This window comes from Polypterus senegalus, chromosome 15 (assembly GCF_016835505.1).
Source record: "Polypterus senegalus isolate Bchr_013 chromosome 15, ASM1683550v1, whole genome shotgun sequence".
Taxonomy (NCBI): Eukaryota; Metazoa; Chordata; class Cladistia; order Polypteriformes; family Polypteridae; genus Polypterus; species Polypterus senegalus.
The window spans coordinates 116119710-116146997 of record NC_053168.1 but is presented as its reverse complement, the minus strand read 5'-3'; positions in this window follow the sequence as shown (position 1 = coordinate 116146997).

Sequence of the window (27288 nt, the reverse complement as noted above, 5' to 3'; positions counted from 1 at the left end):
GGACTCTGCCAGATGTTCCCAGCAGACCCTCACAACACATTTGTGCCTACCAGGCCTGACCGGCATCCTCCCCCACCATCGAAGCCTACTCACCACCAGGTGGTGATCAGTTTACCCCCTCTCTTCACCCGAGTGTCCAAGACATGTGGCCACAAGTCTGACAACACGACAGCAAAGTCGATCATCAAACTGAGGCCTAGGATGTCCTGGTGCCAAGTGCACATATGAACACCCCTATGCTTGAACATGGTGTTCGTTATGGACAATCCGTGACGAGCACAGAAGTCCAATAACAAAACACCGCTGGGGTTCAGATTGGGGGGTCCATTCCTCCCAATCACGCCCTTACATGTCTCACTGTTATTGCCCATGTGAGCATTGAAGTCTCCCAGCAGAATGAGGGAGTTCCCAGAAGGCATACCCTCTAGTACCTCCTCCAGGGACTCCAAAAAGGGTGGGTACTCAAAATTGCTGTTTGGCGCATGCGCACAAACAACAGTTAGGACCCTTCCCCCCACCCGAAGGCGGAGGGAGGCTACCCTCTCGTCCACCGGGGTAAACCGTAATGAAGAAGCTCCAATTCGAGAGGCAATAAGTAAGCCCACACCCGCTCGGCGCCTCTCACCGGGGGCAACTCCAGAGTGGTAGAGAGTCCAGCCCCTCTCAAGGAGATTGATTCCAGAGTCCAAGCTGTGCGTCGAGGTGAGCCCGACTATAGCTAGCCAGAACCTCTCAACCTCGTGGACTAGCTCAGGCTCCTTCCCCTTTAGAGAGGTGACATTCCACGTCCCAAGAGCCAGCTTCTGTAGCCAAGGATTGGACCGCCAAGGTACCCACCTTCGGCCACCACCAAACTCACACTACACCCAACCTCCTTGGCCCCTCTCATAGGTGGTGAGCCCATGGGAAGCCTATAAAACACACCTAATACAGAAGTTACACTTTAATGCAACCTTTTGTTCAAATTTGATGTTAGTTATGGACAATCAATGACTAACTCATAAATTTCTTAATAATGTACCACTCAGATTAACATCAGGCAGGTGTGGTCATCTGAGGGAATCACTGGCTGATACATGAAGAATTTTTGGGGTGCAAACCCGACTGTCCCCGTTTACTCAAGGTATTAAACAAAAATAATGCATGATGGCATATAAAGGAAACAACAAATACTGCCACCAAAATAACTGTCACTAGATGAGAGTGCAGTTCCTTTGCTCTTGTTGTTTGGGTAAGAAGTGACACCTTCTTCCAGGCTGTCAAGCTTCTATAGCCTATAGGAACCAGAAGGGGCAGAGTCATTTGTCCTCAATGGGTGGGTTCTCTGCACTGTGAAGGATGTACAGTCTTGAGTGGTATAACATACCTGGGAGGAACTCTGAGGGTAACCATCTGACACGCATATGTGACACAAGCTATTCCTCCCAATGATGTCTCTCCATCATTTCCCATTTATGCATTAAGGTCTCACTGTAAGAATACAGAATTAATTGGTGTTTTTTTCTTAAGGGTTAAATTCATTGTTGTTAAAAGGTCAAATGGTCCAAACAGTTGTTAAGGAAACCTGCACTAAAATTAGGCAAAGTTTTCCACTTTAGCAAAGTTCGATTGATCCCATCAAGTTCTGGATCAGTTACACTTTTATTTGATCTTAATTTTGATAATTAGTTTTAGGCTGTGAATGTTTCAATTTCAGCGTTATGTTGTTTTTTTTTTTTTGTTATGTTAGGTACTCTATGCCAGTGCCCAGTGAAGACTAATATACAGAAATAAACTGAGTTGAATTGTTACACAGTAGGTTCACTCCTGGAATCATGAAACCATGCTTAAATCCTGTCCCATGATAACTGAACAACCTTAAGCAGACATCCTAGATATTTGGACAGACTGTGAAAAGTGTCTGAAGCTTGTTTATGTCACATACTGTAAACATTTCATTTTGACTGTGTCTCCTTTCTCATTCTCCGGCTGACTAGTAACTAGATGGGGTGTCAGTAGTAGTCGATATATTTCTGAACAATAAGTGGCATAGGATGTTCTTTTGTATCTCTGTATCTGTGTGTATATCAAACTGAGAGACATGCTAATGATAAGGTCATATAAACAGCCTCTGATATAATAGAGCTTGTCTCATTGTCACTTCCTTTAAATCAGAAATATCTTTTAATTGCAGTTTGCTGTGCCATCCTTGCAACGTTTATCACTTACTGTTCTGGAGCCTTGCCTTTCTTCTTTTTAACAGTTCAAATTGAAACTAGTGAACTTTTGCTTGCCATTCAGCATTGCAGCCAGCAATCACAGTAGTAAGCCAGCCTGTTCACACGATTACTGAATGAAACATAGTACAGGGTTGCAGTCAGTGCCAAGCTGCTGGCTTGTCTTTTTGCCTTTTCTTGTTTTGGGACGTTTTGTGGGAAGGCTGTGGCTGCTTTGCCTTTTTTCTTGGAAAGCAGACGCAAATGAAACTCTACCAAAAATGAAAGATGTGACATTGGCTGATGTGGAAGGCTGCTGGCTTCGTCAATGAACCACAGTGATGCGGGTGAAAAATATTTTGTTCTAAAATGGTCTGCCCAGACACAGAGAAAGAATGAAGGAGAGTGACTAAAGGTAAATGCTGTAAAATGACCAGCAGAAAAAAATGAGAGCTTTGTTGTCAATCCACATATTATTTGAACTTGCCTTTTCAGGGTAGAATGAAGGCAATTTGGATGCTCTCCAGTCAACGCTCCTAGATAGGACAGCAGTCCATTGCAGGTCATATTCATGCACACACTCACTTTATAATTTACATGACCTTCTGTGTTTCGAGCTTTATGAGTTTGGGAAGAAAATACAAAGTTCACTTAAACAACACTTTAGGTAGAAGTGTTGAGTGCTGGTATTGCTGCACATTCTCTATTAGGGTTACCGGACATTCCGTATTTCCTTGGGCAATCATGCATTTTTTGCCAAATATTGATGCCTCAATTTATTTAAAAAAAAATTCTCATTTATCCAGTATTTTAAACATTTCATTTCATCGACAGACAGTATGCAAGTCGTTGTAAGAGCACACTGAGGCTTACTGTACATCCCTCTATGCAATTAAAATCACGAATCATATTATTTCTATTCAATCCTGACAGTATCTGAGCTATCAGATATTCAGTATTTATGACGTGAAGCATACAAACTAGGAACTGCACAAGTCTGATATCAATGCTCTTATTTCTGAGACAGCTTGCTTTAGCCACGTGCGTCATCTGTTGTCACACACCTGTGCATAGGAGGCAGCTAAAGGGCTTGAAAGAAGATGATTCCCAGTTGGATCAGGGAGTAGCAGAGTGCACTGACCCTTTCTCTTTTATCCCCGCTGACCAAATGCGGGAAATTCCGCCTGGGTCCTTGAATGTCACTTCTGGTTCCACCCTTGAAGACGTCACTTCCTCCTGCCAACTTTAAAACCCGCCATGTCTGTACCAAGCCTCAGTCCTGTTTTGGACTGTTGTCTGGAAAGACCATTTTTCTCACAATCTTTTCATTTTAGCAGCCATTTTTCAAGTATACGGGAGGCTGACCCAAACCTTTTTTTGTATGACGGCTCAATTGTTTATCACACCCGTCTATGACTATGCACTTGTACTTGTTTAAAGAGGAACCTCAGAGAGAATTTCCATTTCTGAAAAAAAAGTATTGTTTTTTTCAGAAAACAATAAACTCATATAACAAACATATGGAGGAAGATGTTTTATTGCTTTAGGAGAAGCTGCTCAGCACATCAATACCAAAAAACATAAAGATACTGAAAAGAGTAAGTGGACCAGGTAGGCCAGGACTTGAGCAAACACAACTTAGTTTATGTGAGCATAGGGCTGTTCGCATATCATTCAGCATCATAAATAAAATATGATCTGAGTGGCGGTATGAGGCTTTCTAATAGAACAGAGTTATCAAGCAGTGTCAAAGTGGTTGTAGATTGCATTGTAGCATAACAGTATGCCCTTAGCAAGTGCATGAGGTATTGTTTAAAGTGCACAAGTATAAAAGTACCTTATTTCATGAATAGCTGTTTGGTTTTATTCTTTACAGTTGTTGTGTGTATGAGCAGTGTAAACATGTTTGTATACAGTATTGTAAAAGCATGATATCCTCCTGTCCTCGCTCCCCAATAAGTCCCTGCTTTCTCAGGGGATGATCCCATATTCTTTTATGGAGAATCTTGACACTCTCCTCTTCTTCCTCTTCTTTCAGGTGCTCCAGTTAGGGGTCGCCACAGCGGATCATCTTTTTCCATATCTTTCTATCCTCTGCATCTTGTTCTGCTACCCCTATCAACTACATGTCCTCTCTCACCACATTCATAAACCTTCTCTTAGGCCTTGAATCTGGACACCCTATTCTCCAAAAAATTGTAAGAGTTAGCTTGTGTAACAACTGCTTTAAACATATTTATTATTGAAACTCCGTTTTTCAATGAACCTTGAAGTTTATATACAATTATTAGGCAATTTCAAGAGCACACAGACTTAACTTTTAATAAATCTACATACCATATGTCATTTCTTTATCCTGCTGCTGTATTACAGAAGATGTTGGGAAAACTTTGGAAACCTTCCGGAGCTTTAAATGCTGAAGTTCTAACCACTGAGCCACTTTAATTCGTAATTGGTGCTCTAGTCGTAAAGAAAACAAACTCAAAAACATTACATATGTTTCAGCTTAACACTCTTGTTCCAGGAGGGGATGCACCCCTTGTTACTCTCCACATTTACAGTGGTGTGAAAAACTATTTGCCCCCTTCCTGATTTCTTATTCTTTTGCATGTTTGTCACACAAAATGTTTCTAATCATCAAACACATTTAACCATTAGTCAAATATAACACAAGTAAACACAAAATGCAATTTTTAAATGATGGTTTTTATTATGTAGGGAGAAAAAAAAATCCAAACCTACATGGCCCTGTGTGAAAAAGTAATTGCCCCCTGAACCTAATAACTGGTTGGGCCACCCTTAGCAGCAATAACTGCAATCAAGCGTTTGCGATAACTTGCAATGAGTCTTTTACAGCGCTCTGGAGGAATTTTGGCCCACTCATCTTTGCAGAATTGTTGTAATTCAGTTTTATTTGAGGGTTTTCTCGCATGAACCGCCTTTTTAAGGTCATGCCATAACATCTCAATTGGATTCAGGTCAGGACTTTGACTAGGCCACTCCAAAGTCTTCATTTTGTTTTTCTTCAGCCATTCAGAGGTGGATTTGCTGCTGTGTTTTGGGTCATTGTCCTGTTGCAGCACCCAAGATTGCTTCAGCTTGAGTTGACGAACAGATGGCTGGACATTCTCCTTCAGGATTTTTTGTAGAATTCATGGTTCCATCTATCACAGCAAGCCTTCCAGGTCCTGAAGCAGCAAAACAACCCCAGACCATCACACTACCACCACCATATTTTACTGTTGGTATGATGTTCTTTTTCTGAAATGCTGTGTTCCTTTTACGCCAGATATAACGGGACATTTGCCTTCCAAAAAGTTCAACTTTTGTCTCATCAGTCCACAAGGTATTTTCCCAAAAGTCTTGGCAATCATTGAGATGTTTCTTAGCAAAATTGAGACGAGCCCTAATGTTCTTTTGCTTAACAGTGGTTTGCGTCTTGGAAATCTGCCATGCAGGCCGTTTTTGCCCAGTCTCTTTCTTATGGTGGAGTCGTGAACACTGACCTTAATTGAGGCAAGTGAGGCCTGCAGTTCTTTAGACGTTGTCCTGGGGTCTTTTGTGACGTCTCGGATGAGTCGTCTCTGCGCTCTTGGGGTAATTTTGGTCGGCCGGCCACTCCTGGGAAGGTTCACCACTGTTCCATGTTTTTGCCATTTGTGGATAATGGCTCTCACTGTGGTTCGCTGGAGTCCCAAAGCTTTAGAAATGGCTTTACAACCTTTACCAGACTGATAGATCTCAATTACTTCTGTTCTCATTTGTTCCTGAATTTCTTTGGATCTTGGCATGGTGTCTAACTTTTGAGGTGCTTTTGGTCTACTTCTCTGTGTCAGGCAGCTCCTATTTAAGTGATTTCTTGATTGAAACAGGTGTGGCAGTAATCAGGCCTGGGAGTGGCTATGGAAATTGAACTCAGGTGTGATACACCACAGTTAGGTTATTTTTTAACAAGGGGCAATTACTTTTTCACACAGGGCCATGTAGGTTTGGATTTTTTCTCCTAAATAATAAAACCATCATTTAAAAACTGCATTTTGTGTTTACTTGTGTTATATTTGACTAATGGTTAAATGTGTTTGATGATCAGAAACATTTTGTGTGACAAACATGCAAAAGAAGAAGAAATCAGGAAGGGGGCAAATAGTTTTTCACACCACTGTATATTTGAACCTAGGATGGCAGAAGAAGAGAAAATGGTGTTTTTAGTAACAAAATATACATCGTAGGTACAAATAAAGGAAGAATGAAAAGTCCAAATGAAATAAAATGAAAACAGTCATTCTGCAGCCTGCCTAAGCTTGCCTTTAAAGGTGTTTCCCCCAAGCTACATTTGTAATCATTTTCCACCACAACAAAAACTTAATAATAAATATTATCTTCCATCCATCCTTATAATCCACTTATTCAGGGCAGGATTGCAGGACAGCTGGAGACTATTCTAGCAATCACAGGGCACAAAACAAGAACAAAGCAAAACTCAAAAGTGGCTAACTAAACAGAATGAGATTGTTAAAAAGACCACAAGAACATTAGATTTCAAAATGAATTAGAAGAACACCTCCACAAGGTTAATGCCACTGTAACTAAGCAGTGGCAACAGGTATATAGGCCTCTGGGAATGCAATTAAACTTAACAACAACACTCCCATCGCCGACCAATCATATCTTGGTGTTTACTGGGTTGCAATTTTGTATGCGGCCTTATTCCTGTCAGTTTGATATCTGACAGACTTTCTCATCCGAGGTTTTTTTGCTCAATATTAAGCAGATGTTCGAGAAAGTGCCAGATGGAATAAATTACCAGGTAGTATGGTGGAGTGTAGGACTTTAGGCAACTTCAAATCTCAACTTGATGTTATTTTTGGCAATGCTGGTGAATAGGATGGATGGAGAAACTTGATTGGCTTAATGTCATGTTCTTGGTGCAATTTTATAATGTTCTAATAACATCAAAATAACATGACATAAATAAATACTGTATATTGCATAGCTCAATATACTGACACCTTCTGAGTTTTCAAATTGAAGTTCAAGTTGTCATTCCAGCCATATCTAAAATACAGTGGGATGAAATTGCATTACTCAAGACCAGAAAATGTGCAAAAAGGAAAAGGTAAAAAAAAAACACAAAAAAGTAAACCAAAGCAGTGCTAAATTCACAACGTCAAACCAATACTTATCTAAAATAGTCAAGTAAATATTACAGTTAAATATAAATACTTATGTGTATAAAAACGGGCTTGTTATCTGTATGTTACAGAGGGTTTAGCAGTCTTATTGCCTGTGGAAAGAAGCTATTGCTTTTTCTTGATGTTTTCATTTTATGGAGTGATACATCCTACCAGATGGCAAGAGATTCAACAGTACATGAGAGGGGTGTGAGGAGTCCCTTACAATGCTTAGGGTTTTCTTCTTGCATCTGTCCTTAAAAATGTCCTCAGTGGATCGGAGAGAGACCCCGATAACCCTCTCAGCTATCCGCCCAACACATTGCAGAGTCTTCCTGTCAGACACACTGCTGTTTCCAAACCAGGATGTGATGCAGCTCATCACAACACTCTCAACAGTGTCCTATCTGAAGGTGGTGAGAATAGGAGGAAGGATTCTCACTCTCTTCAGCCTCCTAAGGAAGTGAAACCTCTGTTGAGCTTTCTTGATGGTCCACCTGAGATCCTAAGCGATGTAGATACCTACGAATTTTGTGCTGCTGACCCTCTCTACAGGAAAGCCGCTGATATGCAGTGGGGGATTTCAGCCTTTGTTCTGAAGTTCACAATAAACTCTTTTGTCTTATTGACATTAAGGGACAGATTGTTTCACCCACACCACCCATTGATGCCCTAGGAAGGACTGGATTCATGGCCAGAGATGTTTCTTGTCTTGTGCCCAGTGCTGCCAGGATGGGCTTTGCCTCCCCGTGACCCTGAATTGGATTAAGTCTGATGATGAGATTAGACCGGTATAAAAGGAAAATATTAAAAGTACAATTTTCAAAATGAATCAGTGGTTTTCACAATGCTTACAGGTCTGAAGTAGTGGGGGGAAATAATTGCTGTGATGTCATGTAGTGACTAATATAATAATACCTACTTTGTGGGATTGTCATGTCTTTTAATCCACCAACATTTACTCTCTTGAAATCAGGAACTGGCAACCATCTTGGATTTTGAAGAAAGTGAAAGATCGGCACGAGAAAATGTTAAAATTCACATTTAACCTAACCTGACACCAACACCATTCCAATTTAATTGATGATCATAGTGAACAAATATGATCTGCAGGCTATTTTAATGTGCATTTCTTTATCTTCCCATTTTAGATAGATAGATAGATAGATAGATAGATAGATAGATAGATAGATAGATAGATAGATAGATAGATAGATAGATAGATAGATAGATAGATAGATAGATAGATACTTTATTAATCCCAAGGGGAAATTCACATAATTTAAACTGTAGTAATAAAATAGACAGCAACAGCAAAGTCTTAAAGGAAGCCAACGTTAGTGGGTTTATTCACTAAATGTCTGTTCGTTTCTGAAAATGCTCTTTTTATTTTATCAAAACCTTCTGTGTTGTTTATTTTAAAAGCTACAGAAAATGTACATATTGTTAATCCTGAAATTTCATCATTTAGTTTAGAATTTGTGCTATTTTGGTGTGCACATAAAATTTGATTGAAGCCTTTTCATTTAATGTACCACATTATGTTTGTCAGAACACAGTGTCATTCATTTATTATACAAGGCTGTTTCCGATGCCAACAAAGCATTTTATTTATGTTTTAACATTTTTTTTTTATATATTTGGAGGCCAGCCCTGAACAACTAAACTTGGTTCTGATTGCTACAATATTATTGTGTGTGTGTTTTTCAAATTTTCTTATTAATTTACCTGTAACAGTTCATACTCAAACATTCAAGCCTCTGCAGCCTGAGCTCATAATAGTAACACCCTGCTTGAACAATACAGTAGAGTGCAGCATTATGGTATGCTGCTGTGAACGCCAAAAAACAGCTGGCTCGTTGTTTTGCCTCTGCTTGTTTTGGGACTTTTGTCGTAAGGCTGTGGTTAATTTGTCTTTTTTCTTGGAAAACCCAGCAAACATTAAATTCTGATTCTCAACAGGCAGGATTCATCAGTGGTTGATTTGTGAAGATACTGGCCATTTCAAAGAGCCCTACAGATATGGCAAAAGGAAATAATTTTGTCCTGTGCTGATCTGCCAGAAGGCCGAGACAGAGACAGAAGAAAATATCTCATACAGCAAAAAAGCTTTCATATAGTTTAAATACATTAAAGTTTCCATATTTTTTTTACTTTTTGTGCAGTATCTTTTGTTCATTTTTCATATTTTGCTTTCTAAGAGCTAAACTTTGCTCTCACAGGAGTTCATTCTGAGTCCAAGGATGACTCTGTCTTTTAACTTCAGCTGAATGCTGAGCTGGAGTAATTCCATGCAGTTACAGACCACTGGCAGAGCAGTACCCTCTGTATTCCCCTGCAGTACCCACAAGGCAGGGAATCTCCATACCGAAATAATGAAATATAAATTTAATATTTAAAAAACGAAGAAAGAAAATGTGCATTTTTAGGCTGGCAGAACCAGTGACAAATAGGTGTGACGTGCTTCATTACATTATAGGCAATAGGCCGGTGAGCACAATGCGTACGTTTGCTAGATGAAAATGAAAATAAAAAGGAAAATACATAAGTCAAAGCAAGCAGTTGGCACAGCAGTCCTTTGCCAAACTACCAAAGAAAATTCTTTGCTTAAATCATCAGTGGAAGAGAGACTTGACAAATGGCAGCCTCTGAGTGTAATAACCAGAAATTACTGTAAGCCTGACTGAAGGCTTTATCTCCTTGTCCTCCTAGACAGCCTTCTGTATTCCCACTACAGTTGACCATGTGCTTATTTATAAAGCAGTGTGAAGCAACTTGACAGCCCCAGACCCAGGTAGTATAAGGATATGCAATATCTGAATAGAAATAAGTAAATATTAACATTGGGGTCTCAACGTTTTTCATTATTATATGTTAATGCCACAGCAGTTTTCACCCAAATTGCAACAAATTGGTTTTATCTTATTTCTGGTGTCTGAAAAAAACATTTGTTCAAATAGTTTCTGACTTCATAATAAAATAACCATGTAATGTTTTTATGTTCCAATGAAAAAAAAATATCCAGGATTTTTCAAGATTCCATATAGGTCAGGTTTTGCTCAGTTTCTATCTATCTATCTATCTATCTATCTATCTATCTATCTATCTATCTATCTATCTATCTATCTATATGAATATCTGAATCTTAATTTTAGGATAATTTGACAGTGCTACTGAAGATTTGTTTGTTCTATATTGAAGGTCAAACTTGAAATTGAAAGTTTAAAACAAATTTGACACCCCTGAAGCAACACTGTCACACTCCAAGGACACACACATCTGTCATGAGTAAGGTATTGCTCTGCAAATCATAAGGTTGCTACTCAGCTCCATATCTGTGTATTATAATGCAGTATATGTACAATTATGAGTCCAGAGGGCTCAAAATATATAGTGAGCATTAAACACTAAACAAGATATATCGAAACAAAAGAAAATGTTGAACACAACACCCTATCTATCTATCTGGGCAAGGTGTGGTCTTTCATTTGTCAGGGTGGCATTGCCTCTCTGGTTTCCCCCCACAATACACAAAGCACATTATCCAGAATAGTGGGTATAAAAAAGAAAAGGAAAATAAACATAAGACAGGAAGAACACCATGCCTGAAACGTGACAACCAAGAACAAAATTCTGTCCTCCATGCTTTTTCAGTAATCGTTTGCCTTCAGCACAGCCCTAGAGTATTTGTGAAGAGAAGTGCAGGCAGCGGGCTTTCATGTAACATAGAATTTTAATCAATCACCCTTAATTTCTTGACGGCGCCTTTCCCTGTAGGCAGGTTCCAAAGCACTTTACACCAACAGCACAATTACAGACCCCCTCGAGCCAAGGAGACCTTGTGGTGTCGACTCCAGCTGCTTGACCATCTTAAATCACTTAGCTCTGTAATCCTCCCAGACCTGTGTATAAAGCTGTCCCAATGTACACAAGGCTGGATATCAAGATGAAAATGCAGTTGTTGTAAAAGCCCAATATCATTATGTGTGTAAATATGTATTTAAATAGACATTAACAAGAGTGACCTTGAGGCCTAGCATTAATCACAGACTCACTTGGCGTCACAAAGCTCTGCTCCATTGGTTAGATTAAAGGGAATGTCTAGGAGAGACTCAACTTGTAATTTGTCTGTAAGCGATCAGCGGGGAAGTGGCTGCGCTGTACATCATTCTCTAACCGGGCCTTTGTTCGCCAGAACCACAAGTCAGTCAGCAGTTGTTCATTATCTCAAAGTCACTTTTGTGCAAAGCCAATGTTCTGTTATCTGAGAAACAATGTGAAGGGATTTATGGGCCTGTCATTAGGCAGCATAAATATCAGGCACTTGCTCTCTGGGTACAACACACAGAGGGGGCTTTTTAGAGTTGTGGATAAATTACTGCAGTACCACGTGGGCTGCTCTGCCTGAGGGAGACTTTTGGCCCAAGTCTTTTATTAAAAGACTTGAGAAAGCAGCATTTAAAACAGACAAATGGTTGCATATGTAACCTTGCTGTTTGAGTACGAAGGTGGAAGGGGGGCCATTTATGGCATTGCAATAAAGATGTTCCTCCTGCTGTGTGTTTACTGAAGTTACCAGCAAACCCGTGTGCGGAAACAGGAATTGGTGCATTTTAAGAGAAGACTTTATTACATGGTCGTCTGATTTGGTTTTACTGGATGAGATGGTTGTGCTCTGTGCACTCAGAACTTTAGGTCACTTGGAGTGGTAACAGAAGTTATAAAAATCATAATGCTACAAAAGAAAAATAATAATATAAACATTTCACCAACAATTGAAACATGTGATTCTTATTAGGCAGAACAGGCTTCATCAATGGTATAGAATTAAAAATGTATTGTCTTGAAGTGAGGGAGGGTTGTGGGTACAGAGTAGGAGGCAGTTACATGTTAGTAAAAGGGTGGCAGCAGAATTATTCCTGATGTACAAATGGAAAAGACGTAGCTATCTTTTTGAAAAATATATTGAGATTCCTAAAGAGCAGATTTGGAAAGCAGGCAATGTAGAATGTTGGCATTTGGATATTTGTAGGGACATCCCCTGAACACAGAAATCATTACTACACAGATTCAAAAGTATCTTTATAATTTTGATGTTCAGTACTTATTGAACCCTTAGAAGACTTTAATCTCTGGGCATTTAATAGTTCAAGTACCAATCAGAAAACCTAGGAATGAATGAAACACACACACAGACATGTTCTGAGGTGCAAACAAAAGCTGTCATCTTATCAAATTAGTTTAGACAAATTAGAGAAAACTTTATTTGACCATGAGAACCCTGTCTTGAAGCACACCAGAGTGTAGAAAATCACACTGCCCATCACAGTGACCCAAAAGAAAGGATACAGGATGTCACTCCTCACATTAAAAAAATACAGTCTAATAAGAAAAAATAGCCTGCCCTGCCCTTTCTTGCATAGTTCACCTGTATAATGAGACCAGTCCAGTTTGTCATTGATGTGGACCCCCAAATACTTATAGCAGTGCACCACCTCCACCTCCACTCCCTGAATGGTGACTGAACATTATGGATGCAGGAAAGTCAATAACCAGTTCCTTGTGTCGTGAAAAAAGAGAATTTCTACCACAAACAAAGAGTTGGGGAATGACCCCCATATACTGTCCAGTGGACAAAGCAAAGAAAATAGTTGAAAAAATTATCAGAAGACTCAAAAAAGCAATTGACAAATTGAAACAGGGAAATGGTGTTTTTATGTAGAAAAAGATGGTGGGCGGAAATGATGTGGCAGGAGATGACATTGTAACAGGTGGATGGAAGTGACATCATCAGCAGGGAGACCAGAAGTGATGTTGTTATTGGTGTGACAAACGTGACGTCATCAGCAGGGTTAGGGTTGGGGTTAGGGTTTGTCTAGGACACCACAGGCTCATCCGCCAGTATATCTCTGAGCTTACCCCTTTCAAATGGGGGGATGGATGGTATCGAGGACACTGGAGAAATCAAAAAATCTTCAAGGTTCTCACAGTTTTGTCAATTTGAGGACAAGCTTTGTGGAGCAGATAGATAACTGCATTCTCTGCTCAGTCTTTGTATGGTACAGTGGACCCAAGTGGTCTACCACAAGAGGACTCATATAGTCCAGGATCAGCTTCTCAAATGTCTTCATGATGTGAGATATAAATGCCACTGGTCTAAAGAAGTCCACATAAAAAAAAAACTATAATCAAAATTAGTGTCATGCAATTTCAGCAACACAGTCAATACCAGAAATGACACAACATAAATGATTAATGCAAAAAAGGAAAAGTAATGACTATTTGGAAGCATATACAAAATGGCACCTTCTGGAGCTCTACAATAAAAGTAAATCAAAAAGAAGTCACTTATTTCCTGGAACAGTCTTGTACAGGGGTCATAAAAAGGATCTGACCTGGTTCAAAATTTATGACAGGTCAGATCAGGCACCCCGAAAACCCAGACCCTCTTTACAAGAAAGCTCACATATTTTTAAAGGCACACTCCCTCATTCACTTTTTGGCACTCTAACTCAATCCATTCATTTTCATCACACACTTGTCAAATCGATTTGGCATGTCAAATTAGCTATGTCCCAAAATGAATACAGTGTGCAAAATGTGGAAATTAATACAGTGACTAAGTAGAGTGAAAGAAGAGATAATCAAGGAAAAAGGTTAGGGGGTTATGTCCAGTTGATTAAATAAATGGATTGTGTTGACGATTCCACAAGCTGTGGAAGGCTTCTTTTCATGATGAGATGTGTCGTCTTCAGATGTTGTGTCTACAATGAACAGGGACTTCCCATCTGGTCCAGAATTTCACAGCTGTGGAAAGTAGAAAAAAGTGAGGCTAGTGATGGTAGAAGCAGGAACAATATCACTATTCTTCCATGTTTTTCTCTTTCATTCTAAAGGAAATGGAAATACTGTTAGTGATGGTGCCACATCTAAACCCTCACTGTATTTGTCAACACAGATATGCCCATAAGGCACTCCTTAAGTTTACCTATACAGCATTGGATAGTATTAAACACATATCTGAAACTCCAATATGGACAACCTGCATATAGAATACGGAATTTTGGGCTATTGTAGGTGTGTCTGTATTTCTAACCATATTACTGCTTTCATTTCCATATTATATTTCGGCATGTAAGCACATGTGCCCATCTTCTACCTTCATTGCTTGGCAAAGTTTACATATTTTATTGCTTATTTATCATCTGTATGTTATCAGCAGTGGAGGGTCATGAGGTCGTAGGAAAGGGGTATGTGGCCCTCCCAATATATCTCCAAAAGGATGAAGGTCCAAGTCTTTAGAGTCCTGGTTCTCCCTGACTTGCTATATGGTTGCAAGACTATAATGAAATGAAGTCTCTTCAGAGAATCCTTGGGTACTGCTGGTTTGACTTTGTGTCAAATGAACGGTTGCTCATGGAGTCCCGAATGAAGCACATTACCTGCATTGTGTGGGGACATCAGTTACGGCACTACGGTCATGTGGCATGATTCCCCAAGGGTGATCTGGCTTGCAGGACCCTTGTTGTTGAGGACCCAAGTGGCTGGTCCAGGCCAAGGAGACGCCTACGTAACACCTAACTGCGGCAGATAGAGGGTTATTTCCAGGGGGTGGGACTGGGTCTGCCTGGCAGTTTCGTCATGTAGTGGGTGTGGCAAAGCGCTGTACCAGTGCATGCTCCTCAACCTGTCCCGACCTGATTTATTGTCACTAGATTTTACACATGTTTAAGCATATGTTATTTGGTCTATAGCACCATTGAGAGCAAAAATTAAAGTAAACGTTTTGATACTGAAAAGAAAAGAAATGAAAAGAATTCTACAATTAAAATGGAGTGTTTACTCAAAATATCGTATCTACAGGAAATATGTAAATTAGTGTATATCTAAATATGTTATTTAACTGAATAAGATTATATATACAACAAGCACTTAAGAATACAAGTTACATGTATAAATTGAAACATATACACAGAAAAGCATTCTCTTACCTCCCTTGTTATTTTATCTGAGCACCAGTCCAATGTTGCAGCCTTCTTTTCATGGATTGTAGGAAACACTTTATGGCTAGTTTACATCAACAGAATTAATTATGCTATCATCTTTCTAATTAGCAAATGCAATGATTTATATTAATCTTTTTTTCTCATAAAAGTCCACAGATGTTGTATTTAGTTTCTAGCAGGTGCATTTTGGGGGCATCTTCAAGATTCTGGTAAGATAAGCAGTTCCACTCCAGGTAAAGAGAGGGTGCTGTTGATAACTGCCTGTCCCTATTTACCCAAAGTACCGAGGGGCTAGCCCAAGAAGACATCTGACCTCAGCTGCTCTGTGGGCGTGGAAGTCCTGGCCCCTTTACTGGAGGGTCCACCTCATACAGTGTACTGGCTGGTCACCTACAATTGGGACTATCAGTTGAAAAGTATGAAGCTGCTTGTCAGCAGTTGTATCAAAGTCATTTAAGCCATGGCTGAGGCTGTCTCTCTTTTGATTTATTTTGCCATTGTATTCATTAAATAGGGTTTTACCAGGGTGGTACCCAATACTATGTTCTCTGTCTAGCTTTACAACATTCGTTTAACTTTTACTGATTAGCCAGGAAGTAATATTCTGTGATATTTCAGTTGAAACACTGTTTTTGCAATTACCAAAGTGAAACTTCAATAAACAGTTCAATCACAGCAAATATTTGATAGCACATGTGGTATTATTCTTTTTTTAATTAGTTGATTTTTTATTATGTTATTAATCAGCACCGCTCAAACAAAATGTAATATGATTAAATCTTTGACTTCACTTAACATTCACCTTCCTTAACAAGTTCAACGTACCGGAACAACCTGAGGTGTGGCAGAGGAAGGACTGACACACAAACACAAGAAAGAGTTACTGGTCCTTGGAAAGCCTGTTTGTTAGCTCTTTTCTGATGAGAATCTGGACAAGCTCCCACTTTTCGGTTTAGGAGACACCTGGTGAAGTACTTAAAGGAATACTCCACCCAAAAATGATATTTTGTATATGTTATGTTGTAGTTTGTAGTGATGGCCAAGAAAAATGGTTTATCTCATTCTTTCATGCAGAATGGAGATGAAAAAGAAAGTTTATGATAGAGTACATGCTAATGGTGATGAATGCTGTACAACAGCAAAGGATTAAAAAAATCTCCATGGAAAAATGCTTAATTCATATGTCAGTTATTCAGTTGTATTCTTAAAACATACAAGGCACATTATTTGCTAATATATATATATATGTTTATACTGTATATATAAAATCCAATGTCTGTTTGCCTGTCTATCCGTTTTTCATGAGGTAACTACTTAACATATTTAGATTGGGTTTTTTTCTATAATTTGCTTGAACATTCCAGTTGATTTTGTGACTTCTCTCATTTTCTCTTGTGTATCAAAGTTTGCTAGCGGTACCAATTTATTTGCGTGAACCCGAGAAAGATGCAGCGGCCGAGGGGAAGGGGCCCTCCTCACTTAAGCACAAACCTTGGGACGTTTTATTACCTTCGCTTAGCTAGCGAATGAGAGAACGAATTTAGATTTTTTTTTTTGCGGGCCGGGGGGAGGGGAAGCGTAATGTGAGAAGTAGGAAGCCAGACAGGGCCTTCCTCAATGTGTTGTTTCACCACTACTCAGGCGGAGCCCGGGGGATGGCTAGTATATATATATATATAACAACCCTGCATCTGTCTGTCTGTCTGTATGTCTGTCCACTTTTCACAAGAGAACTACTTAACAGATTTAGATCTGTTTTTTTTTTTCTATAATTTGCTCAAACATTCCGATTTATTTTGAGACTTCTCTTATTGTGCTAAGTATCATAGTTCATATGCGGTACCGATTTATTTGCGCGAATCCGAGAGAGCAGCTGCGAGCCAATTGGGGCAGGGCCCTGGCCCTCCTCACTCATACACCAGCCTCTGTTCGAGTCGGTCTACCTCTCGCCACGTGTTGGAGTGCACCTTGCCTCCACTTAGCTAACGATACCTGTTTGTTAAACAGACATCATGATCTACAGATTGTTAAGAAGTAACATTTGATGTTTTTGAGAGAGAGATCAGAGCTCCATGTGTTTTAGAGGCTAGCTACTGATTGCCACAGGTATCACGGCCACGTGCTTTTATCCCCATGCGAGGGAATCTCTCCCGTCAGAGCTGAAAAGGATCAGATACAGTGACAACTTTTGATGTTTGAGTGTATCTACCTTCCGCTTGGTCAAAATTACATTTTTTTTTATTATTTCCTGTTTCACTACTACGTGGGTAGTGCCACAAGGGACAGCTAGTTGTTAAATATACAGTATTTAGAATCAAGAAATGAAAAAAACAACCCTGAACTGGGGGCCCATCCATTGCTGGGCTCACTTGCTCACCCATACCCAGCCAGTTTACAGTCACCAATTAATCTCATCTCTTCATCTTTGGAATGATAGGAAACTCAAGTATTTGGACAAAAACTCACGGAAACACTAGGAGAAGAGTAGACCCCATAGAGATGGTGAATAAGCTGAGAATTCAACCTTAGAGTCTTTTACTGAGATGAAGTGGTGCTGTCCACTCTGCCACCGTGCAGCCAAGTATGATCAAAAACTAAAAATAAAAAACATATAAACAAACATATAAATAAACAAATAAAAAGATTCCCACTAAAACTTTAGATTAGGTACTACTCACAATGCATCTAATATTCGCAAGACATTAACAAAGACTACTTTTGGTCATAACAACAAAACATCAGTAAAGCAGTTAGTGTTGCACATTAAAAATAACTTCACTTTAAATGAGTGAAAGTATGTCTGCCAATACTGAATACTTCAGAATATACAGTAGTTTATAAATCTTTAATTATTCTATATAAAATAAAATCATAACATCCTCTGTCTGCCTTTTGAATTTTTCAAATTTCATTTAATATGATTTATTTGTTCTGCACACATTAATAAACTTATTTGACAATAAGATTCCATATTGTCTATTTTTTATTGTTTTATTCACCAATCGTGCAGAAACGCAAAACCGATTTTTACAAGTTTGTTCATAAGCTGCCATTGGTCCAACTTAAAATTAAGGTTATATGCTGTTTCAAACTTTTTATTAGGGAGGGAGCACTGTAAAAGGGGGGGGGGACCCAAAAACTGCATTTTTCCAACACTACTGTGTCGATCTTAATTAAATTTTGCATGTACTATACAATAATGCGAATCCAATTTAAACACCTGGCTACGTAGTGTTTCAAAAATGTCATGATAGATAGATAGATAGATAGATAGATAGATAGATAGATAGATAGATAGATAGATAGATAGATACTTTATTAATCCCAAGGGCAAATTTACATACTCCAGCAGCAGCATACTGATAAAAACCAATATTAAACTAAAAAAGTAATAAAAATGCAGGTATAACAGACAATAACTTTGTATACTGTAATGTTAACGTTTCCCCCCCTGGGTGGAATTGAAGAGTCGCATAGTGTGGGGTCTCCTCAGTCTGTCAGTGGAGCAGGACGGTGACAGCAGTCTGTCGCTGAAGCTACTCCTCTGTCTGGAGATGATCCTGATACTGATAAGGAAGGGTGGTTATAAAATGGGGGAGCAAAACACATTAATCACACCAACAGCATGAAATTTTGCATGTGAATAATTGTTAATACTGCTTAAATTATAGATGTTAAGGCCCTTTAAAGGTTCCATTGAGAAATGGGGCTGTAATGAGTGGTGCAAAACCCAAACCATTAGGACACTAAATGGGTTCACCTGATGGTAATGAATTTGACAAACTATTGAAGTGATTATAGTGAAGGCTCCATTCTACATCAGAAATTCATTCAAAATGACAGTGGGGTGTTGTGATTGGGAACAAACACAAAAATCAGTCTGCTTTACAAAATTTGGTATTTAAATTACTGTCTATGAAGTTTAAAATATAGGAGTTTCATGAGTTTCATTGGGGGATTTTAATTGGTGGACCACCAGCACAAAAACCACACATTATCAAAAACAGTTGATTGGATTTTTGTGAAATTTTGCCGTTATATCATACCATACTAATTTTTAAGCTTGTGTAATCCTGAGTAAAATCGTGGGGGAGCAGCTATGTTATGGTTATCCCAATATAACATACAGAATTTATAGAGTTTCAAAGGATTAATCATAAATTGGCATTTAAAACAGGGAACAACACAAACATATAGGTTAGTCAGCTTACATGCTCTATCAATGATTCAACAGGCCATCCAGTTTATTATTGTTGTACTAAATGTCTGTTTGTGAAACCACAGGAAACCAGGAAATACCAAGAAGTTGTGTTCATGGTTCCAACCCAGCAAGTACTGCAACTATGGAGTCCAACCACACAAAAAGAACAAATTCTCAACTCATGAAAGAAGAGAGGTAGGGTGGATCATGGATGGGACACTTCCATTTCAGAGAGCAATGACTAAAGGGTTGCTTACCTTAACCCATGATAGAAATACTAACTGTGCTACCTGTCTATGATGGGTTGAAATCTAAATGAATGCAGAACTCAATGATAACATTTGTAGTGCATCACGCAATGCAAATGTCTCTGTTACATGCCGTTTGGTTTTGTCGTCGGTCGGTAGTAAGGATAGAAACTCAGCAGAGATTGTTGGTGTGCTAAATGGGTCACTCTGTTTACTCAAAAAGGTTTTTAAAAAAAGAACAAGTACTCAATGGGACAAAGTTAACCGAAATATATCCAGCGATTGCCTAACACAAGGATGCTTTTATGTTGCACTTAGAGTCGTGTTTCACAGCTACATATTGCGGGTTAATTGCATTCCAAATGAGACATGTCCTCCTGGAAGAGCCCTGTTTTTATTGCTTCTGGATTGGAAGTGTGGGATCTAGTTGCCCTAATTGGGCGTCTTCACAGATTTCTAGGTTGAAATGGAGATAGGTTAGTGATTGCACCCCCCGGTGTCCCAGGGTGATAGTACTTACCCTTGATGAGCACGGATGCGTGACAGTATGGATATTTTTAAAAGCAGTCGTAATGTATGTAATGTGCTATCTGTTGGAATGACCGACATAGCAAATGGACAGACAGACAGACAGACTAACAGACGCCTATCTTTTTATTTAGGTGGATAACCAGTCAATGCCAAGTACTCTGGCTAGTGTTTAATAAGGCCAAAAGGAAGCTCTCATAGTCACAAGTAATATTACTAGTATGTCAGAGGCTCTTATCTCTCTCTATTATAAAAAAAATCTTGGGATGAGACAAGACTTTTTTCCTAGTGATGAGACGTGATTTTTTGAATAGAGACAGTGAGACACTTTCACGTCCTACAAGATGGCCAAGTCACGTCATACTTGCAACCTTTGGAAGCAAGTCCCATGATACACATGCAGAGCAGGTTAGAGATAATGGAAGTAGGAAGATTCGAAAGTCTCAAAAAAATAAGGGTAAAGATCACATTAGCACAAACAAACGGAAAATATTACTCAATGAAATAACGGAATAGTGAAAAGAGATCGAATAGTGTTTGAGGATGTCTGGGGGAGAAGAGAGACAAGGCAGTGAGACAAAAGGACAGCTGCTGTACAGGCTTTTAAACATTCGAAGTGCTGTGCGAAATGCAGATCACGCGGCACAGCAGCAGCAGCAGCAAGCCAGTAGCTGATCGAGCAAAGAGAAGGTAAAAAAAAACAACTGTTATTTGTTTCCCATTGTATCACCGTTTAAGAGGGGTTTCGGGGGAGCGACCGCATCTCCTTGGGGTGCGTTCAGCCCCGTTCTTCACAACGGTGCATAGTGCTGGCCTAGGGGTTGGAAAGTGAAGCGAGCAGGGGGAAAAACCTCTTACTATTTATACAATACAACATCTATCTATCTGTATGTCTGTCCGCTTTTCATGAGCGAACTACTTAACAGATTTATATCATGTGTTTTTCAATAATTTCCTTGAACATTCCAGTTGATTTTGTGACTTCTCTCATTGCGCTAAATATCATAGCTGACTTGAAGGAGCAATTTATTCGTGCTAATCCGACACAGAGGCTGCGGGCCGTGGGGAGGGGGAAGCATAACATCAGGAGTAGGGAGCCGGGCACGGCCCTCCTCACTCACGCGCCAGCCTCCGTTCAAATTGATCTCCCTCTTGCCACATTTTGGAGTGGATCTTGCCACTGTTTAGCTAGCGATACCTTTTTGTTTATTGATTTTAAAGTTTGTCCTGTTTCATTACTATGCGGGAGGAGTCACCGGGGACAGCTAGTTATGCATAATATAAACAACCTTTCTATAATATTAATGCTTTGTGTTATTAAGGCTCACAAAAGCCTTTGTGAAGGTCTTATTACATAACTAGCTGTGTAAGTATAAAGTCCAGGGTCCTAGAAACTATTGAAATCATCAGAACAAAATTGAAATGTAGAGATGTCAGGTAATTGAAAGGAACTACTCTGGGCATCTCTCTCCTAGGAGGATTTGTTTTGCTGACATGCTTACATTAGTGGCGAAAGGAAAAGTAAAAGGGATACCGTTTTGCCAATGTTAGTGGCTAAGCAACTTTGTCTTTCTTCTGAGGTTTTATTTTGCTGACATGCTGACCTCGCTTGTGTTATTAGCAGCTAAGAGAGTTTTCTGTTTCCTCTGAGGTGGAGCACTTACCCCGATTCCACCTCTCACTTCCGAGCCAGACAGAAACACACACGCACTTCCAAGTGTAGACATTTATATATAAGATGTTTTGTGATTAACCGATGCACTATACTGTAGGTAGCATCTAATCCTAAGTGTTACCAGATTCCCTTAATGTTTCTATTTATTCAGTTGGTTTTTCAAATCATTGTAATTTTATCCCTGAATTTCTTTATTTATTAATCTGGTTAATTGTTATTTATTTTTTAAATTTTATTTTATTTGACATTAATTGTCAATTATTTTCAAGTAGTGTCATTTGTGGAGAACAACCTGACGACGTACTTCTGTGGTCCATTTGCTCAGAGTTACAGCTGCTAAGGCAGCTATAGGTTAATGTTTGAACCTTTAACCTTCAGGTTAAGACTGTAGTGTTTAAGGCCACTAGATCAAGTCTAGACTTGAGGTATACCATACTAATAATTGAATGAAAGAATAGATTTAAAAACATCATTGCCCCAAATTTGGTAGAAGGGGTAAAGCTGATTTCCTGCTGCTCCCCCCTGAAGAAGAAGCATTTATAAAGAACCACATTACAGCGATGTTGCCATCACCGCCAGGAAATACTTGATGAAGTCCACATGGAAATAAATGTAATTGGCTCAATCAATTCCACCTCGGAAACAAAGGCCCGTCCCGGGAGGAATTGGGCTCATTACTGTGACTCTGAGCGAGCAGACTGCCAATTCCGCATAGCCTGAAGGAGTACTGCAGTAAGCATCTGCTGGGCTGTGAGAAATGTGGGCTTGGGCTTTCTTAGGAAGCATGTGGCAGCTGCTTCTACTGCCTACTTGAGGTACACTTTGAAGAAAGGTGCTGCTTATAGCAGTGTTATTCTCCTTCAGAATATAAACATTTTCTTATTATATTGTTCTTCTTATGTTACTTCTAGGTTGTTTTATTACCTTTTTTCCATCCATCCGTTTCCTAACCTACTTTCTACTTTAGGGTCATAGGGAGCCCTAATGGCACTAGGAACATGGCAAGAACCATTGATCTGAGTCCATTGCAGAGAACTTTAACCCACACACTCACACTAAGCCAACTTAGATTCCACAATTAAGCTGAATTGCATGCCATGTAGGAAAAAAGCAGAGAATCCTAAAGAAAATCCGTAGAGATTTACTAGGAGAACTTGCAGACTAGACAGATAGCAACTGAGTGGAGATTTAAGCCACTGGTTCGTACGGCTGCATCACGGCACCAAGAGTCTGAAATCTAAGTAGTGCAGCCGATATAAAATGGAGGGAAGGGCAGAAGCTTCCATGGTGTGCTCAAATTGGGAGGAATACAATGAATTTTTAAATTGAAAATGGTTAAAAAGAAGATGAGAGCTTGAGATTCAGGTTCTGGGATTCTTTTCTATTTCGCCTAAAGAAGAAGCCTAACAGGATGGTGAATGAAAGCGAAAGATACTACATAAACTGATAACTGACTGATTGTATTCATTTCAACAGACTACTAGGTCCCATTCAGGCAGTTTCTGCTTTGCATCTGTTGCTGGTAGAATAGGCTCTGTTTCCTGGTCACCCTCACCAATATTTGGTTACCTGTCCCATATGTCCCTTTGACTCGGTAAACTTTCATCTATGAATCTAGACAGACGCTTTCCTTCAAAGACAGATCTTATGAGCATTGAATAGCAACAAGTCTATTGCACTTTACGATGCTGGCAGGATAGCACATGTTGTTTTATTTTCCATTACAAAAGTGCTGATTACTCTCAGCCATATGTCTTGAAAATCTGGTTTAAATTAAGATGAATTTACAGAAAACCCAAAATAGCAGAAACTGGCAAAACAACATCAAGAAGGGACCACCCGGCTGCTTCTTCGTGACATGAAATGTGCTGCACCTCTGTCCTCTGTCCTTCGAAGAGCTTCCTCACACATATGTGTGACATTCAAATAGATAAATCAGCTGACACTCAAAAGAGCCTTCATGAATAGCCTGGGGAGCTTGTGAAGTGTGCCACATGGTGCATTTTCATGCTCTTCACCACAAACTCTTGATTGTCTTAATTGTTGACTCAACCCTAAGGGGGTGAAGCCTCACATCTCAATTAGCAGGATGAAGAGAATGCAGCCCAAAGAAAAGTAAAAGGAGTCTGAGCTCCACTTACACAAAGGTGCAACCCATCTAATGGAGTGGAGAAATTATGGTCAGTAACATTCAATACTATAATCTTGGAGAGTCAGAAGGATGAGAAAAACAAAATGGACAAATTATTAAGCTGTGCCCATATTTAGGAAGCGTCTCAGAATTCCTCCTAGGAATTGCACCACAGTCTGTATAGGATAGTAATTTGTCCTGTCTCAGAGTAGGACATGAGAGGTTGTTATGAAGCATCCTACACCCACTCCCTGCAAGGTGCAGAAGTTCATATTTGAGAATGAATGACATCGCAGTTTTACAGCACCTCAAGCTGCAAACATAAAGGTGTTTTGTAGTTTCCTTGGAAATCATGATGTTGTTTTGTAGTTTTTTGATACTAATGCTAAGGCTTCATCACAAAGATTTTAATAGTAATAAGAAGAACATTCAAAAGCATGTGATTATGTACAAATTTAAGGTTTATGCTGCTCTGATGAAGTAGTCTAGAGTCGTGTGTTGCACTGGGCCACTTCGCAACAACATCAAGAATAATACTGTAATGAGTACTGAGATGGAAAGATCAAGACATACACCGCGTGACAGCTCAATAATGGGCACATTTATTTAACAGAATATGCCATCCTTCCAGAACAATCATCTTCCCACTGTTTAGTCCATGGGAATTGCCTTGCAACATAAGTTTGTGAAACTAGCCATGGCTATTCTTGTGCTGTTTCTGAAGTCACATAAATGTCTTCAAAGTCACGTGCAGTCACTTTCTCTGTAAACCAAAACTCTTATATTCTGCAAGATTCTATTTATCCAAGTCTTGGAACTGAACCTTCCTGGGCTTGTGCAACATGAAAGTTCTAGAGGCTCCTGCGCTGTGTACCTCTGTGATAGTTTGCTGTCAATCATCCATCCAGTCTACCAATCTTCAAGGTAACATGCTGGCTACTGCAATACAGTTTGCACCCAAGACCACCTGTGTACTTATACCACTTGCAATTCAATGTGTACTTATCCACACTTGGGGCGATGATCTTTATGAGTGTACAGTCAGTCAAACCATCATTTCAAGGATAAACGATTTGTATGAATGCGTCTTGCTTTAACATTGTCTCTAATAAAGAGGTGGAGAAATGTATAAATCTATGTATTACCTCCTGTGCTGTAAGGGCACTCAAAATTTTGGTTCAAAATACAGTTGACCCTCGATATACGACTGGCCTGACATATGAACAACTTGGTTTACGACCAAAATTTTTGTTTTGAATTACGACCAACGCCTTGGTTTACAACCCGAATGCAGTCACGTGTATTCGCTTGTGTGATTGTAAAGAAACAGCCGAGAGCATTCATAAGCGTCAGTGGGAGCCCAGATGCATATGTTTGCGGACATAATTTCACTCAGTGCAGTGATTTATATAATTTATTTCGATAATTGCTAAGGAAAGAAGAGAAGGTTACGAAGGTAAAGAAATCGATCACAATCGAAACGAAGAAGGAAATTGTGCGGAAATATGAGAGTGGCGCTCATGTGACCGATCTCGCTAATATGTACAGCATGTCGAAATCCACCATCTCGACAATTTTACAAAGAAAAGAGTTGTATAAGGAAGCTCCTTTCAAGCAATAACCATCTTCCATTTCATTCTCCTCCTCCTCCCTTCCTGCAAGCCAAAGATGTCAACTTAAAAGGTGAATACAGCATGAAATTTTGTTTCTGGCAGGCTAGGCACTTTTTATAACTTTTTGGCTAGTACATTGGAAAAATTATTGGTGTTTTTGGTAAATTATGTACATTATACAACCCTTTTTTTATTATGAAAAGGTTAAGTAAATGTTGCTGTGGGAGGTTCAGAACACATTATGGGTATTTCCATTATTTCTTATGGGAAAAATAGTCTTGACTTACAACCAACTTGAGTTACAACCAGCCCTCGTGAATGTATTAAATTCGTAAGTCAAGGGTCCACTGTACAGGGAGATTCTAATGGGCAGCCCCCCCGAGTTATGATGTGTTACTCACATAATAATGAGGAGATAGAAGCGAAATGAATACAGTGCATACCTTGATAGATGTGTAAGTGATCCAATCACATTCGGTGTTGGAAATGGTCGCCTTCTTATTGCAAACACAGATTGACATGGCACTCCATATTGGCAAAGGTATCCTCAAGCATTGTAGGGGTTATAGCAGCAATTTCCCGTTCAATGTTTTACTGTAATTGTTCTGCTGCTTGTCAACAGTCTCGACAGAAGAGCACCATGCCTCACTCGTTTGAACATTTATCCAGGAATACCATGATCTTTATTTCATTTGGATTTCTTCATTATTAAGACAGTAATCCGTCATAACTTGGGGTCCTGCTCATTAGAAATGGTTGGTTGTGACATACTGAAATCAATGCTATTGCAAAGCTACATTTTACATGCAGTTAAAACACATAACATGAGGTATCATTTTCATTTTGGCTAACAGTGCATGACTTGTCTGCATAGAGGGAGTAATCATGGGGCATACAAGATGTGCTGAGGGGGAAATTGAATTTACAGGCAGCCAGTGATTATCATCAGAACAGCACTAATTGTAATGCAAGAAGCAAATGTGGTGGACAGTACACTGGTCCTTTGCAGGACTCAACCACACAGCAATTCAGAAAAGAATGGGCAATTCATTAACAAAAAAATAAAAATAAAGTATCAGTTTATTATTAATTTATCTATTTGCTATAAATATTTTTAAAACGTGTGATCTGGTGGCCTATAGGCTGGTGTCCATACCACAAATATTTGTGGAGCTCGTCTTTGGGAATGGAGAACAAGGGATGAGTGTTATTTATTTCAAAGCTCATGAAAGACTAGCTGTATTTTGTTAATGGAGAAGTATTACCAGCATGTTTATAGTTTTCACTGTTAAAAACACGTAGTCATCCGCTGTTAAGCACACTCACTGATGCTAACAAATCCAGAAATACACTGGCCGACTCCATCCGGACACTGGCACTGTGAGGTAGGAATGCAGTGTCTGTGTTACAAATGTGCCAGTGTTAAAACATCTGCACTAAACTTACTAAACGTTAACCTGATTCAAACTAAATGTTTACTTATAACTTTTGTTCAGTTCTTGTTGCTCGATTGCAAGCTA